The 18421-nt window shown below is 34.5% G+C and overlaps 1 protein-coding gene and 1 long non-coding RNA gene across 6 annotated transcripts in view; one reads left to right on the top strand and one right to left on the bottom strand.

The window, feature by feature from the left end:
• PCDH9 (protocadherin 9) overlaps positions 1–18421 on the top strand; it is an 875477-nt gene that overhangs the window by 811814 nt on the left and 45242 nt on the right. The window lies entirely within an intron of this gene.
• LOC123818770 overlaps positions 4871–18421 on the bottom strand; it is a 40050-nt gene continuing 26499 nt past the window's right edge. Inside the window, exons 2-3 of the long non-coding RNA XR_006785697.1 lie at positions 6083–6198; positions 4871–5306 (exon numbers count right to left, since the gene is read on the bottom strand). This is a non-coding gene — a long non-coding RNA (uncharacterized LOC123818770). The remainder of the gene's footprint in view (positions 5307–6082; positions 6199–18421) is intronic.

Here is an 18421-nt window from a genome sequence, read left to right as displayed (position 1 = left end):
GCTTATGCACTGATGCAGATGGGTTCCTAGAACAGTCACCTAGAGGGGGAAGCCTGTACTACACGGGGCCCACCCTCGAGAAGATAATTCTGGTTTTGGGGGTACTCTCTCATACAGCAATTGTGCCAGCCATAAATAATACAAGACATCCCAGGAACTCTCTAAATGAGAGTCGTCCAGGGCCGTCTGTTACTCATCACATCCCATCACTGAGCATGTTTTAGATAGTCTTCCTCTTCAAAATGACCTCATGCTAACATGCTTGCAGACCAAATTACCTCATACCCAGATCATTATAATTATGTGCTTAGGCACTTGTCTTGCCAGTGGTCATTTCCTCCCTTCAATAGGCTTTTAAATTCCTGCCAGATAATATTTTTATGATTCTGATGCTATTGCTACTTTGCTTGATTTAAATTCCTCCTCATCACTGGCTACTATATAAAATCATAACTGCTTGGTCTGGTGATCAAGATTTGCTATGATTTTAACCTCTTTTTAATTCTAGCTTTTACTGTTTCTCTTTACCAAGTCTGGATTCTAGCCAGTTTGAATTACTTACAGACATATTTCCTACACTTTTATCTTCTGACCTTCTTGCTTGTTTATATGCTGTTCCTGATCTGGAATGTTTTTCAACATACTTTTTCTCTCTCCCATCCAAATCTTTTATGTCCTTGAAACCTCACCTGAAATTCTGAAACCACGCCTGATTTCATGATTTTATACAACCTGTCCAATTAGCCGATGGTACTTTATTGAGTGTTCCCCCATGGCATTTATCACTTTCTATGTTACACAGTAGTTATTTGTGTACCTTGAAATGCACGCAGACTTTAGCTTCCAAACTACAACTTTAAGGCAGCTTGTGTCTGTGTGTGTGCGTGTTTTCATCTTTGTGTCTTCTCTAGGGAATACCACAGTACTGCGCACACAATTAGCAATCAATACGTTTGTCTTGAGGGGATGAGTCAACAAGTAAATTAACATAAGTATTGTTAAGTGGGACAGACACAGCTTCTTCAGGTTCTTACAAGGAATGAAAGTTTTGTATTTACCAAGCAATGAGACAACAGAGAGATGTATTCAAACATGGCTGGCATTTGAGCCTGAAATCACATATTATTTAAGGCAAACTCTTTGCACCTTTTTTGTGTGTGTGTGCATTGAGGAGATCATTGAGAAAGCAAATAGGTTAGTTTCTGAAATATATCTGTCTTTGAGGGAAAATTGGAAATAAGTAGGCTTTTGTTTATTAATGGAAAGTAGTATTTTATTTGGTGATTAGCATCCTATTATTTTATTATTTATTATCTTTCAGTAGATTAGCCTGAAAACTGAAAATTTTCTCAATTTAAAATTAATTTAAGAGCTACTTTAATCTATTAGATGCTTAAAGTTGTGTATTCACTTACTTCAGCAGTATCAAACCATCAAAGCAAAAATATTTTTTAAAGTTTAATTGTAGTCAAGTTAGTGTGAAAGATACATAATTTTGAACATACTTATATTTTGCCATAAAAACATTCTCAGTACTCAAACTCCCAGAAAGGGCAAGTCTTTAATTAATTGAAACAAAATATCTCCTTTGAAATATAGGAAACCTTTTTTTTTCTATATAGAGTGTACAGAAAATCAAGTAGACATTTTAATAAATTGTATGGATGTTTAAATAATAAGACTGTGTGATCCCTAAACATTCAATAAAATATTAACATCATGTTATAATGACAAGTTACCTGAAAAGTCACTGAACTAACTACCTAAAATTTCTTCAGTTGATCAGCACTATTCTTAGAAGATGCTTCTTTAAAATTAATGATGGAAAATTTTGAAAAAATGTGATTTGTATAAAAAGTTCTTAAATATAGAGAAAGTTTTACAACCTTTGCACTATTTTTAAACTCATAATATTACTTTTTAAAAATCATCCTTTATCATCAGGAATGACAGTCTTATAATTAAAAGAGAGCATTTATGATTTTCTCTCCAAAGCTCATTAAGTTACAATCAATTAAGTCTGTTTCATTAACACTTCTATAACTTCCTAAAAGCTGTACCAAATACTATTTTGTGAATTAACCCATTCCCAGAAGTTATGATTGAATAATATGAGTCTAATTCATAAACTCAAAAACCAGTGACAGTTGTAAAAGGAAAATTGTACCAGACCTGTTAAAAATAGCAAGGAAGACTTTAGTGAAGGCGACTGCAAGAGGAGAGAAAGCAGCACTCACTCTGCTGAAACAGAAGGGGGCTGCTCAGGTAGAAAAGCACGAGGATTGTAGAGGGTGGTTGGATTAAGTCATTTGTGTTTGCTATTTTAGGTCAAGTTAAGTCCTCACCCTCCCACAGGGACTGAGAGTTAGAAGCCCTATTTTTCTTGATGATTACATTTCAAAAGAGATGGCCTCAGGTCCTAAGGAAAAGATGTACCTGGGTTGTGGAAGATTTATGTCTCAAAGGGGTACAGAAAGGATTTACCACGGCTCGTTTTCTAAAGTAAATGCTACAAGACAAAGGAGGCTGGGAGTCTAGAGTCATGAGGAGGCCTGACTACATATTCATAAAGCTGAGGAAATGTCAAGGCCTCTTTGACCCAGTCGATGTTGGCTACTGAGTAGAAATTTCAAATTTGTTCTTTGCTACACTTTTCACTAGAGTGGCTCTGACCCAATATGTGACAAGAATTCTTTTCAAAGGATTGTACTTCCACTGCTATCTGGGGAAAGTTAATTTTCAATACTTTTGACAAATAAAATGTTATACCCAGAGGATTAAAAATACACAATTTTTAGGCTTTTCTGTCAACAATTACCAAAGACCAGTCTTTCTATCAAAAGCATTTCTTGCTGGCTCATTCCCAGCCCGCTCTACCATATACCAAGCTCACGTACTTGCTAACTTAGAGAGAACCAGTGTTATAACTAAACCTTTTCCCAATATTCTTTCATCCATATGGAATCATTTTTATAATGACATGTAAAATAAAATAACTTTCTTTTTCAGAAATTGGAATTATACTTTACTGGGCAGCATGGTCTTTTACAGCCAAAGTGATGATCAGAATGAGAGAAAGTATTGGAACTCTGCTGTCTACCTGAAAGAATGATCATTTTACTAAAGAAAAGATAAATAGAGAAGATTGTAGATTTAATTCTAACCAATTCAAAATCCCAATTAAAAAGCACTGATATGATTCTAATCGTATCTTATCAACTAATTATAGAAAACAAAATTGTGTTAAGTGTAAAATGGTACGGCAAAGTGATACAGATAAACCTTTAAGTATATTTGATTTATACTAAATAAAGTGAATTAGCAAGTAAGAAAAGAATACAAATTTAACCACATCAGTTTCTGAGATAACCATCAAAGTATCTACATAGTTACAGGAAAGGGCACAGATGTTCACCCTACAGAAACCTGTAATTAAGACACATTTATCTCTGCAGATGTAGCCATTTATAAATCTAAAAAGTACTTCTGTAAACACACCTCATATAAACCCAAACCAAAGAGTAATCTTTTTGAACTTTCCTAGTTTTATTTTAACAAGAAACCCAAAACAAGAATTCTAATCATACAGAGGTTTAATTAATCTTAGGGTGTACCAGGCTCATTTAATTATAATTACCTTTGCTACCCAGGTTTATTGTATTATAATAAAATCATTATTTATTGGGCTTCTGCTATTTTCATCAGCTAACATTTTAGATACATACTATAAGTAAAGTTCTTTGAACACATTTAATCTAAGAATTATACAATGTTCTATGAGAAATTATTGAAAGTATGACACTTTTTTCCCTTTTAAGAACAAAAAAATATACTGAAGACAACAGTAGGCATATCACAGTTTATGACTAATTTTACTAACTATTAATGTTATTAAGAGTTTTTAAGCTAGAGCAATATTAGTTCTGGTATTGTTGTACAAGTAGGTGGAGTCGGAGTCATGGTGAATTGAAAGCTATTGAAATGGAAGAGAAAAAAAACAAAATTGTTGAAAGAAGTCAATAAATTTAGGTATAGGATTATTTCATGGAAATAATCTGTTGGCATTAGGTGATACATAAATACAAGAAAAGTATTTTTTTTGTTTTAACATGAACTTATGGATATGGAAGGAACTTTGTAAATCATCCAGATTTAGTCTGAAGCCCGAAGAAAAAATTAGAGATTTTCTTCAACATTGTTTTATCCTCTTATTTTGACTTGGTGTCTCCTCATGTTAATATGTCTTGATAAAAATTTTCACTACATGTACATTTAAAATTTTGAAACTTTTATATTAAATCACAAAACAATACTTAAAAAAGATTTTATTTATTTATTTTTAGAGTGGGAAGGGAGGGAGATAGAGAGAGAAAGAAACATCAATATGCGGTTGCTGGGGGTCATGGCCTGCAACCCAGGCATGTATCCTGACTGGGAATCGAACCTGCGACACTTTGGTTCGCAGCCTGTGCTCAATCCACTGAGCTACGCCAACCAGGGCTACAAAGCGATACTCTTAAAAATTACAAAAGTAATTTTATGCCAACCTCCTATGTCTCCTATACGATTATGTGAATTCCATATAGTAATTGTATTAATTTATTTTATAGTAATTATTTAAGTCATGTGTTATTCAATAAGCCCTTATTGGGCCCCTTGTTATATATCACAAGATGTATTAGATACTGTTAATTCAAAGATAAATAAATTTGTCCCTGCAAAGAAAAAAATCATATGCTAGTGTACATTGAATCTATATGATTTGTACCTACCATCCACATATTTAAAACAATAACAATGATCACTTTTTATCTATTTTTGTAATTTAGGAAAGCTGATTTCTCTCAATCATCTACCAGGGTGCAAGAAAGATAAAGGAAATAAAAACATAAACATAACTGTTTGTCAATGAACACAATAGCAACATATTTAAAAGAATAAAAATAACACCTACTATGAAGGGGTCTATTTCTGCTTCTAGTACTGTACTCTAATTCTTACTTGAATTGGATGTCACAGTTTTCACAGCTACTCAGCTTTGCCTGATTTAATGCAGCTGGTGACAATGTGCCAGTTAAAACATTATCTGCACATGTTTATAAGTGTCTAAGCGAGAGAACCAACTGTTTCAAATACACCAGGATGACTCAGAAATAACTGTCAGAGGACTCTGTTCTCCAGAGGTGGCACATCACTTGGACTACAAGAGCCATTAGATGACATTTCTCCAAGAAGGAATCTTGTCAGACATTTCTCCAAGAAGGAACCTTGTCATTTTGCTTCCTGCCTGCTGTAGGGGCTTCACTCTGCAATGTGATGAGCCAGAAAATAGAGTGAAGGAATTGACTGAACAAGCGTAGGAGAGAGGTACATTTTTAATCCAACTATGTGCAGTAGAAAATGAAAGAAATTGAGTTCATTTGCATTATTCCTTTTTATAACAAAGGGCCAGTTCTTCAAAGGGGGAAGTCATGATAAAAACCATAAGTAAGCATGCTCCCATCCTTTGTGAAATGTAGAGCAAAAGAACTAAAGGGATAGGAGAGCTTGTAAGAAATGCCATGTGAGCCTTCACCTGGTTTGGAACTGTTAACATCAGAGCATCTGCTAGACTTGTGTCCTTGATTCACGTGGCAGTTGTACCATCATATTCTCTCCTGTTTGCAGCATACTCTTTACATTTACTTTGCAGAATGTTAAGAAAATCAATGTTTGACTCATATTTGAAGGATGTAGAAGGATCTATTTCCTCTCTTCAAAATTATCTTTCTTATATACAGATTTTTATATACATATATCTATATTTTACCTTAATCTTCAGTGGGGTTTCACTCTATTTCATTCCATTTTCTATGTACACCAGTATTATATTTCTAGCTGTCAGAAAAATTAGGGAATTTAATGCAGTGGGTAGAAGAGAGATATCCCTAATCATTTCCCCATATATCCTAAGTATGTTAGTTCTGCAAAGAGAACTTTAAAAAATAATAATTGTACTGCTGGGTAAGATCATGCTTCAGACAGTGGTTGGAATAAAGTCATTTTCTTTTCAGTATAAACATCTTTAATGTTTTCCAATTACCATCAGTATTAAAGTTCCAGAGATGGAGGACTTGCTGAAGATTTAGACTGATCAAATCATCAACCATAATGGCAGATCTGGGGCCACTCCCTCTGCAGCTCCTGGGCTCAAGGCATCTGCATAGATGTAGACAATAAAATCAGTGATAGTTTATCAAAAGTGCCCCACTGTATGAACATGTGTTTAAATAAAATAAATACAAAAGTTAAAAAAGAAATAAGAAAATAAACTTTGTTTCTTCCGAAACTGTAAAAGTAGTAGGCCCAACAGCATTATGCCGAGCCTCAATGTGTGTTCATTGAGATATGTATTTCAATACACACTGATGGGGCGTAAGAATGATTATGCAGGAATAGAATATGTTCACATATACAAGTATAGGCACTCATATTTAAGTACATTTTCCTCACATAAAATTCAGTGAAAATTGAACTCTGCCATCTGGGATTTATGTATTTTGGTTATAGGATTCAGTGTAGAGTCTGTCTTAAATCTATAAAATAAGCAAGGAAGACTTGGAAAATCTTCATCATTTTCTCTTAAATTTTAAGGAGTAATCCCCCCAAATTATTATTTTAATGCCAGATTTCTATTTTATCATTTTCTTTATTCTAATTTCATGGTTTTTTTTTTCCTTTTCATTGCATCTGATGTGTATAGTTCTCAACTGATTTCTGGTTAATGTTTAGGCTGGATATTGTAGTGGATAATCTTACTCTTGATTAAATCCTTCCAAAGGACTTTAAAAAACATGAAACTATATATACATATATATGTTTTTAATTTTGCCAGTGTAGAAAAAAGCAAAATATCTGATAAAATGCTAATAAATAAAGATAAAATGCATTTGAATTTTCATCCATACAGAGAATCACAAAAAGTAAGGATCTTTACCTAATCATCACTCTTTGTAAATGAAGAGAGATACAAGCTAGATAAAATATGTGACTTGTATAATATATTGCTCTTAGCACAAGAGCTTTAATTATATGTGGTATGGTTATCCTTTTATTACACTTTGTGCCTCAATTGGTAAGTCTTGACCAGTTTCCAGATCAAACACACACACACGCACAAACACCTCTCATAGTCACACCCATGACCAAACCCACACAGAGGAATAGAAGGCAGGGAGGGGCAGGGTGGGAGGAGAGAAAGGAGGCACACAACAGAGAGAATGCAACAGAAAGAAGCACAAAAGAGAAAGAGTAAGGGAAACATGCATCCCTCAGCTTTGGAAACTTTCAAGATGGTAATCATTTTATTTCATATGTGAAAATTCCAGATGGACACATCCATGGATACAGGCTTCTTACAGGAGATAACGGCTTTCACTGTCATATATTCTCATCACCGACTTTCATCCCCAAAATCCCAGCTGCTTGCGTTCATACAGTGTTGGGATTATCCTATGATAATGATTTTAGAAATAACTCGCTGATGGGAGTGCCCCAAATTTGACTAATACTTAACCTAGGTAATTATTGAAATGTAGCTCTCACACCAGAACACTATATGAAACAACAATTTTGACTAAAAGATAGATTCCCATTACATTTACATGTTATTGAGAAATAGCTTGCTTTAATTTGATAGACTGAGTTCAAACTTCTCATAAAATATTTAAATTATTGTTAAAACACACAGGTACTTTATCCATTTGAAAATGTTATTGATGGGTAACATAAAAATGAATATCATATTTAAAATGTATCCTATGACATTTAGTGCTCTACAGCAATTCTAATAGAAATCAATTAAAATTTCCAAAACATGTCAGAGAAAAAAGATAAACTTGAAATCCTGACCAAGGATTTAAAATAAGTCTGCTTATTTAATGAAAACCATATCAATTTAAAAATCTGACATTGTAAAATTAAAAAATGTATTTATTCCAAGTTTAACATTTTTAATTTTAACATAAGCCAAGAAATAATATCACATTAGGGAGCTGAGGCATGAATTTCGGATAGCTGTTCACACACTAGTGGAGGCATCAGTTGTCACTGCACATTTTTAAACTTTGACTTGTTTGTAGATTGTAGCCTAATTAAATCACATTTTAACCTATTTTTAACTCCTATTAATAGTTATTAATACTATTCTATTTTAGATAGAGTTGCCTTAAAATTCATTAACTTGAATTAATTCTTTATACATATTTAGTCCACATAGTGTACATACACAAATAACTGGAACAGTTTATTTTAACTGATTTAATTAGGATTATACTTGGAATGATACTTGTGTCACTGCCAACCCTGGGTGTTGGAGTAAAGGGTGTAATTATGAGATTTGTGCACAACTCTTCCTGTTGCATGAGTAAAGTCATTGTGGTCTGTAGATCTAGTCCACTTAATAGATACCACTGATAGTTCTGTGTATAGTTAATGCCCCATTGACTTAATAGAAACCCACCAGGGCCATGTTATTATGCAGATTACCTCATCAGCCATCCAAGGCTGGGCTAGATGAGAGCACTTGAGGAGACACAGTGGCAGCCCCACTTCATTTGCTCTCTGTGACCTATTGTTCTCAGTGGTGTCCCATCAAAAATTAGCTCAGCTGGTGAAAGCAAGGGTTTAAGAGATTATTAGGTACTCAGTCAAATACCATATCTCGTCTAGCATAATTGCTTGAGATTGGTTACTATTAGTTGTCCTTCCAACACACACAAAAATGATGTATTAGAAAGGTATTGATGAGGTTAAAAAGAACCTTCATTTAACATTTATTTCAATTCACCTTGAATTCCACTATTGCTTTAATGCAATCAATCACTGAGACTGTGGAACATGATTTATGGCAATTTTCTCTGATTTTCAGAGAACCTAATAATACTTTCAATTTTTAATGTATAATTGACTCAAGCCACATTCTTTCCTTATAGGTACAAAATCTGAAACCAGCATAAAAGGAAAGCATCTTTCAAATATTGTCAAATAAAGACTCTAAATAGTTGCTCAAATTATCTGATGTCTCTTTTAATTAACTTTCATAAACATAAAAAAGAAAGCCTCTGAGTTTTAAATTTAAATTAAAAGTCAAGCTGTTTTAGTAGAGTGTAGGCATATTGCACACCAAAACATCCTTTGAGACTAACAGTTAAGGTTTAATAAACACTCTCCCCATTTCTGCTGTGGTGTGAGTTTCATTTTGCATATGCTGACCTTGGTTTAGGATATGGAAAGTTTGTTCTTAAACTTACAAGCTGCCATCAAGGTGGGCATCAGTCTTTTCAAAACAACTTCTGTCCACATATTTCTCCTTTTAGCAGTGTGTTTTTTTCAGCTATCACATGAATAGTTAGGGCATCAAACAAGGACATATGCAAAACAAGACTCTTAGTTCCAGGACTGATGAGTCTGTATGTAGTAGGTGGGCTCTGCGAGGCCTGGGGGTCCTTCCCAATGTTTCCCACTGCCCACCAGCACCTCCCAAGTAGATGAAATGTCCTTTCACCCGAGACAAGGGTACCTTTGCTTACAGCTAGCCAAACAGTGCTCAGACTTTTTCTCCGTCACACCAAAAGCATTTAAAAGAGATGTAAGTAACTGCCATCACCCTAACCCATATCTGTCTATTATCTATTAAAAGTTTACATATTTATACCTTTAATACCTGGAATTATATACTGGTCTTTATAAGCTTATAGGTAATTCAGAAATTCTGAAAACTGAGTAGTCCAAACAATGGCCAAATGAGTGAATTGAGTGGTTAAGTAGATAATTTCTAAGGATGGTCTTCTATTTCCATTTAATTCACACCTTCCTGTCCTGATACCTTCAACTTCAGACAGAAGAAATAGTTGTGCTTTGTCCTCACTCCACTACGTTTGCCACCGAGTTCCCAGACAGTCTCCGTGTTTTCTCGGAGAGTGTAATTCATCTTCATTGTTTCTGTGCCGACAGGATGGAACCTGCTTACAAATTTTACAGCTAGCAATACTTTTTATTGTTGCTCTGAAAGGACTCCTGAGGGCTTTCTATTTTATTTTTAGGAACATTCTGATTTTTTTCCCCTTTATGCTATACTTTTCACTATTATGAGTGATGACCCCAGAATACTGGGGAGGAAAAGCAACCAACGCCCACCAAACTCTGTAACTGTCACAAGTTTTAATGCAATCTTCCGATACTTTGATTTATTGCACATGCTGCATTTTAACTACGTTATAGCTAATGAAGAATATCAACAGTCATTGTAGAATGCTGACAGTCCTTCAGCAAAGAAACCTTCAGGACACCGCAAATGCCTTTCAGAGGAAAAATGTTTTCCTTCTGCATTTATGTCTTGAATTAAAACTTTAGGCATTTTGAAATGTAGTCAATTGTAGGATGAAACTGTGAAATTATATCACTCAATGTCAACTGTATTCCTTTAAATGTTTCTTTTACTCTAAGATGTCCTTCAGGGTTGATTATACTTAAGCAGCTGAAAAAAAGCCCATGAATCCAGTTAGTATGAAATCACCATTGAGAAGGTTTTGCCCAAAATTTAGGACTAATTATATAACTTCAGAAAAAAATACCATTTACTGAATAGTAGTGGGGAAGGGAGCTTTGTGAAAACGAGACAAAACAAAACAAAAAGTTCATAGCATTTAAAATGAAACTGAAAATGAATGTGGCATTTTGTATACTAACGTTTTAGGGACTTCTACTTGTAAACCACCTTGGGGAAGGTCATTTGTCCTCAAATGCAGAACAGGACAGGCCAAGAAACTAATGATTAGGTTGAAGGAGGTAGACCATAATGTACCAATACACCAATTTTGTGCTGAAGAGACAGATTTGCTCTCTTATACTCGAGCATAATCAAGTTTTGTGCTAATATGGAAACTCAGTTGCCAACTGTTTTGTAATAGGGTATTAAAAATAAATTTAATATTCTTAAGCATCAGTGCACATCCTGCAAAAATATTTCCTAGGTGTATTATCATTTTAAAGATAAAAGTGCGTAATTGTCCAGTATGAAAAAGTAAATTTAACTACTTTTAAACTAATTTTTGAATTTATGAAGGATCTTTTTCACCACATGAGCTGTAGAAATATATATACACACATATATATATACTATATAAAAATTATATTGTGTAACATATATGTAGATACCTCAATAGAATAAGATTTTTGTCTTATTTTATGTAACAATAGCTATATAAAATCTAGAAAATTTGTCTTAACACTTTAAATACTATATTTCTAGAGACAGAGTAATAAAAATGCAGAAAATAATTAAAATTTTACCAAAGGTGACTTAGTGTTATAAAAATGATCATGCTATTAACATCTGATAAACTTTATATTTTCTTTTAATTAGTAGTTTTTTTTAATTAAAAAATATTAATAATGTGCCCTGCATTGGGCACATTGGTGTGGCTCAGTGGATTGAGTGCTTGCCTACAAACCCAAAGGGTAGCTGGTTCAATTCACAGTCAGGACACATGCCTGGGTTGCAGGCCACGTTCCCAGCTGGGGTGTGCAAGAGACAACCTGTCGATAGATAGATGGTCTATTGTACATTGATGTTTTTCTCCCTCCTTCTCTCTCTGTTCCTCTCTCTAAAAAGATAAAAAATAAATAAAATATTTAAAAAATACTAAAAATATATTAATAATGTACTACATGCTGGATTAGGAAAATGATAAAATGATATCAAATTATTATCATTGTATAATCCTCACCCTAAACTCAATTTTGGTCAGTAATTTAGTTATATTGCTTACACTGTATTCAATTTTATTTTAATTAGAATTACAACTTATGCTGCATTACTCAGAGTATTTTACTGATGAGTATTTTATCCTAATTGTGGAAGCAATACATTTATTCCATAAGAAAAAAATTAAAATGTTATGAGCTTTCTGTATTGATGAGCTTATTCAATGATATCAGGGTATAATATAAAAATATGCTATCTAGATTATCTTTGAAGAACATTTGTGCTCATATCTCAAGCTATGTAACTTCCCTACAGAAGTTGTTTATAGTTATCTAGGTTTTGTTTTTCATTTGTAGATAAATTATTGTGAGAGCATGCAAATGAGTTTTGATCCAAGCATACCTCGGTTATCTAATAAACATTGATCATAAGATACTTCTCTTTTTGTGGACTTCCAGTGTGAGAAATACATGTCTGAGTAAATGTGATCATGGGAGATTGAATCTTTTCATGCAATTTAGCAACTGAAACTTTTAACACACAGTATCAAATATGCACCTATGTTTATGACCTATGTTTTTCTTTGAAGAGTCTTAGGGGTTAGGAGCTGCATGGTTTAAATTACTCACAGAATCATTTGCTGAATTGCTCCATTCATTTTGGCATCTATGGCTAATCTCTGTTAGAGTAGTCAATGTAACCCCTATCTTCACTTGGAAAACACATTCATTTTTCCTAGCCAGGTTTATCACCCTAACATTGCCCTGAATAAATCCTCTGACTCAGAAACTCTGACTTCACCAATGTCCTCATTCAAACTTTTTCTTTTCTGTTTATGTGCTGCAGTTCTCTCCACTCTTGACAGAAATGCTATCCACATTTCTCTTCACCCATCGGAATCTTGCCCACTCACCAAAGCCATTCTTGATGCAATCTTTTGTATGACAGTCTGGGTGGGTCTTCTAAATTTCTCTCTCTTAATTCATCTGAAATCTTGACCATGTTTTGTCTTGTCATACTTTGTGCTCCTTTTCTCTCTTTTGAGAAGCTGCTAGTTCCATAGTGTCAGAGGACAGGCCTTACTCATCCTCAAAGGTTATTCTGCACACTGAGAAAAAGGTGTGGAAGGGTGGGTCTTGGAGTGCATTGCTGGGTTTGCTTTCCCACTCTGCTTATACTAACTCTGTGACTTAAGCAAATGACCCAAGGACAATGCACGTGTGCCTCTTCCTGTGACAGCTCTGACATCATAGGAATGTTGTAATAATTAAATAAGATACTAAATTCAGGCAAAAAGCTTTATCTCACTTGGTAAGTGCTTAGCATGTATTCGCTCAGTGGGTAAATGAGTTGGCTGACTAAACTCTAGGATCTCCCTTTGCTTTTAAGAAATAGTCCTTAATTTACTCTAACTGGACCTGATAAAATCGCTATCATAGTCCTGACATGGCATCATTGCTTCTCCACTTTGCCTCATGTGCCTTTTGTAAAGAAGTCTTTGATACAATGATGACTTTTAAACCTCCTCATTTTTTAGCAAAAGGACTGACAATAAAGAAAATATTGATGAGAAAGAGAAATAAAGACTATTACAGAACAAAAGATATGAACCTGTGTAAGTGGTATGTAGAAGAGATTTGAAGAAAACAGATTTTGGTTTATCAAAGACAGAGGTAGAAGAAGAAGTATATTGTAGAAATCGATGACCTGGTCAAATGCCTAAAGAGGAAAATTTATTTAAACAAGAGCGGTTTTCAAGCTAACCTTTAAAATTCAAGGCTTCTGTTAAGACACTTCAGGGATTCTGTAAAATTTTAATTGGCATTTCAGTTTTAAATGTTTCATATGGTTTTAAGATTGTAATTTTAAAAGGATCCAGTAGAATCCATTTTCTCTAATAATATTCCCCTTTACTTCTAGTGTCTGTTGATCTCCACACAATTTTTTACTTAATAAACTATATTTTACTGCCTCAAAATAGTTTGAAAACATCTGCTTTGGGAGCCGGGGGGGTGGGGCAGACACCCAGTAGGAAACGTTATTAGTCAGAGGGGACATCAATTTGGAGTGTATGTTTCCCTGTAAGTTTTCTCCTGAAAATAGCCCACAAGAGACTATTTGTGGTTTCTGCAGGGTTTTTTTCTATAAAGTCTCCATGGACACTGAATCAGCCAACACTAAATCACTGCTCTTTGGGGAAATACAAGGTTCCTATGAGCATCTGGTCACAATATTTTAATCAGACAATTATCACATAACCTCGTTTTATGTGTGTTTCTGCTTAAAGACACCGTGTTTAATATATAGTGGATTCATTACATTAAACTCATGGCCAACAGCACCTCGCTCAGGCCAAAACAAAGCACATCGAGCACATTCTGTTGTTCCATAAGGCACCTCACAGCTCTTGCTCTTAGGAACACTAGACAGCACTTCAGTCTCATGGTTGGAGTCATTTTAAACTGAAATTACTAACAAAAAGCAGGAAAATAAAAAAAATGTGCCAGTAAATTGACCCCAAAAAGGACACTTTTTGAGCTGAAACAAGAAGGAAGAGTCACCTTGCTGAACATCAGCTGCGAACAAGGACATCGGGGAACTCAGATTTCCCCTGCTCTGTGCATAGACGTGTGCACTGACTAACTGGAACGAACACAGCCACTGATTTGTCCGTAGTTACAAAGACATTTTAGCAAGTAGGCAAATTTGCAAGTATAGAATCTATCAATAGGGAGGATTGACTGTATTTGCTTCCTAATCAAACTGGGGAATTAAAAAACAGCATTCATGGGCTTAGGTTGTAAGTAAGGTGAGAAACCACTATGTCCAGTGAAGCAATGACACAGAACTTATGCTCTTGCTTGTCACAACAGTCTGGCCTGTTGATCAGCAGTGCTGACATCACTGAGGGCTTGTTAGATACACAGACTCTCAGGCCCCACCCCAGACCTACTGTATCAAATATACATTATAGCAATTTGTACTCACATGACCATTTAAACAGTGTTACTCATGGCATGCAGTGGATTAACTTCTGATTAATAAAATGGTGTTAATAAACCATTAATAAAATGGTTGCCTTGTCTGTCCAGGCAAAAATTGAATGAGGCAAACTCATACGAAAAATCTAGGTAAGCTGTTAAATAGTACAGAAACGTTGAGATGGAAGCATTGAGCGCTAATGGTTCTTGAAAGAGGGAGGGGCATTTTATTACATAACTGAATCATCTTTGTCTTTTTATTTATTTATTTTATAATTTCCTTTAAGTTCATTTTTTCATCAGCTGCAGTTCTTTTCCATTTTTCTTTCTTACCTTACACTCTATTTTAAAGTGTTCATTACTTTATACTATTAAATTAAAAAAAAAAACAATATGTAGAATTTTTTTGGAGAAGCTTTGCAACTGTTAGAGGAAATAAGATTTTTAAAAATACCACTCTAAAGATCTTTTGGGCATATCATTTTTCTCATTAAAAGCAAAACAAACAGAAAACAACTTACCTTCATCTTAAAAGCAAGAGAGTTTCTTTAATGGTTTGCTGTGGTGTTAAATACCATCATATTTTTTCCTGCCCTTTTGAAATGATTAAAAGAATGTCTCTCTTTTTAAGAATATGGCAGAGACTCCTAACTACAGAAAAAGTCTGGAACATCAGAGAGAATCTAGTACTTAATCTTATGTTTTCTTGGGTAAAGTTTAAAAAAGAAGAAAGAAAGCCAAACCAAACAACACAAAATTTTCTCAGACCAAGTTCAAAGCACAAGTGGTTATGAAGAAAACAAACTAGAAGAGTAAAAAGGGAAAGGAGGGTTAAAACATCAGCAAAGTTATTCAAAAGCCAATCTTTGTTTCTTTGTTAATTAGAGTACTTAATGCACTGCTGTATTTTAACCAGAAGATTCTCCGTTTTTTTTTGCCATTTGTGTCTATTCACAATATCTAGTCACCTACTGACTGATTCGTGCCAGGAAGAATTTTTCCAAATATGTGATATTTACAGCTCTCTATTTATTAGTTTCTGAAGACAGATAAAAATTCACCAGCAAAGAATTCTTTCTCCAGACACAGGAATGTACCTAAGTATCCAAGACTCAAATACATACAGAGCCCTAAAACATATTTAATGCATAGTTTCACATACAAAACAAAAACAAACAAGTAATGACTTTATTATGTTTTTACAAATTTGAAAAAAATCATTGTATTATGTAAACATACAAGACTTGGCTTTAGATTGTGATAAAAACCTGAAAAGGTAATCAACTGTTTAGATAAAGAGGTGTAGATAAAACCAACAGTGGTATAGAATAAATAGTAACAGACATACATATAGATAAAATAACCTGAAATTGTGCCAAATTCTGCATTGAATTAGGAGTGATATTTAAACACATCATTAACAGTATTCTTAAGTCGTTAAGACACACTGTACGAAGCATTTGTCTACATTGATGTATGAACTATCTCCCACTAGCAATGGGCACTTTATAAACATTACTTCTTAAGCATGCTCTCAAGGTTTAGGCATTCCTATTTTTATTTTCCCACCTTTTCATGCCTTTAAAGGTTTTAACACACTATTGATTTAGTACAAGTAGATCATTATGTTTCTGAGGACCACTCACTTTTCTGCCAGTATGCAAGTGCAGCTGCTGTAAAAATGTGTTTTACAAACCATACTTAGATCACAAGAAAAATCAAAAGAGGGGAAGGTAAAGGAAAGGATTTTATTGAATCTTGAATCAATAGTATTTGACCTTATCCAGCATTTAATTGATTGGCTCTTCAAATCTGTAAGATGGAGGATTATCCTCTCTGGTTAGAGAGGCTGTTTCATAGCCACTATGCACATTTGTATTGATCATAACTACATTAGGTCATGGTGATCATTTAATGGATAGATTAGAATGGAATAATCCATTTAAATTTTCACAGCATTGTAATCTGTTTGTGACAATCGGTATCAACTCTCAGTTTTATACTGAAATTGTAACCTCCTAGAGACACTTCCAGGTATTGGTTATACAACATGTGTATAGGACAAATTCCAAGATGAATTATTATAATGAAGTGAATATTTGTGCCCCCCCCTCCAAATTAATTTGTGAAGCTCTCATCCACAAGTGTGGCTGTACTAGGAGTTCGGGCATCTAAAGGTGTATGGAAGGTTAAATGAGGGCATTAGCATGGTTAGTGTCCTTATAGGAAGACACCAGAAAGCGTGCTGTCTTGCTATCCCTCTGCACGACAGCACAAAGAGGTCTTGTGAGCACATGGAGAGCAGGTGGCAGCCCCCAGGCCATGAGAAGAGTCCTCTGAATCCTACTTGTTGGCACCTTGATTTGGCTCTCCTCGCCTCTGTAACTGACCATGATTTTCTGTGGCTGAAGCCACCCTGCTTGTGGTAGTTTGTTGCAGCAGGTGAAGCGTGCTGACACCATTATACAGAGTGTGAAAAGGGCAGGTGCAGGTACGGGTGTGGGTAATGCCCAAGAAATGTCTGAATCACATGACTCACAAACAAAGGAATAAGAGAGGTTCTTTTGTTTCATGTCTATTGATTTGTGATTAAAGTTTAGAAGCTCTTTTGTGTATGTTTGCTTGTATATCCTCAATTTTAACTTTGAGGGAAAGGGTGCACCATAAGACATTTAAAAGGTGAAACATGTTTGTTGTTTATTTTGTTGTAGTGATAAATTACACTGGACCAAAATGAGAAAATATAGCTTGGAATATTGATTTAGTCACCTTTTGCTTTATGATTCTGAGTATGATAGTTAATCTTTTTAAAAAGCAGTTTTGTGTGTGTGTAAAATCCAGAAAATAGCTTATGTAGTTAAGAGGATTAAATGAAGTAATATGAACTAATTTAGCACAGGGCTTGTTACCTGATAGTACTCAAAAATATTTGAGGATTTGGGATGCTGTTCCTATTTTCCATTATTTCATAAATGTAGACCTGACTTTTAAAAATATTGGGTTTTACTTTTAAGATTAATATAAATCAAACATACAACTTTCTTCTTTTACCTATTCCCTGCTTAGATATAAAATAAATAACCAATTTCTTTGAAAAGGCAGAAGTAACCTCATGACTGATAACCTTCAGTGTTGTTGAAGGTTGGAGACTCCTGGCATGAAGGTATAAAGTATGTCAAATTACCTTCTTTTTATTTATTATTAATTCCTATTTTAATCTCATTAGCTTTCAGAGCTCTTTAAATGAACTTGTGGAAGATGCACCTAGCCAAGCTGGGCTTGCCTGCCAAAACTTGGTTACTTTGCCAAAGTATAATTGTAATAGTTAAATTACGGGGTTGCAGAGAAGCATAAATGAAAGAACACTTGTGTACAGGGCTTACATACATCCCAGCCTGAGACACCCAGTGCACAGGAAAGGGGAAGCTTACAAGTGGAGTGAGCTGTTTGAGTGCTGTGAGGAGGAAAAACTGGCTGTCGGGAAACAAAACATGATTGGTTGACATGGAAGTCAAATGTGACCTTGAAAATATAATTTTAGTCAAAGGGAGAGTACTGATTGCAAGGATTTAAAGGATGGTGTGCAAGTGGAATCTGTAGGCATCAGGCCAGAGAAACTTGGTAGCAAAAAGAAAAGTAAACTACAAGATATTGTACAAGCACTTTGGGAGATACAGCAATATGGTTTGAGAAA

Source organism: Phyllostomus hastatus, unplaced genomic scaffold (assembly GCF_019186645.2).
Source record: "Phyllostomus hastatus isolate PE091 unplaced genomic scaffold, TTU_PhHast_1.1 phas_contig_29, whole genome shotgun sequence".
NCBI lineage: Eukaryota > Metazoa > Chordata > Mammalia > Chiroptera > Phyllostomidae > Phyllostomus > Phyllostomus hastatus.
Note: the sequence above shows the minus strand (reverse complement) of the source record. Positions and strands in the feature narration are given on the sequence as shown.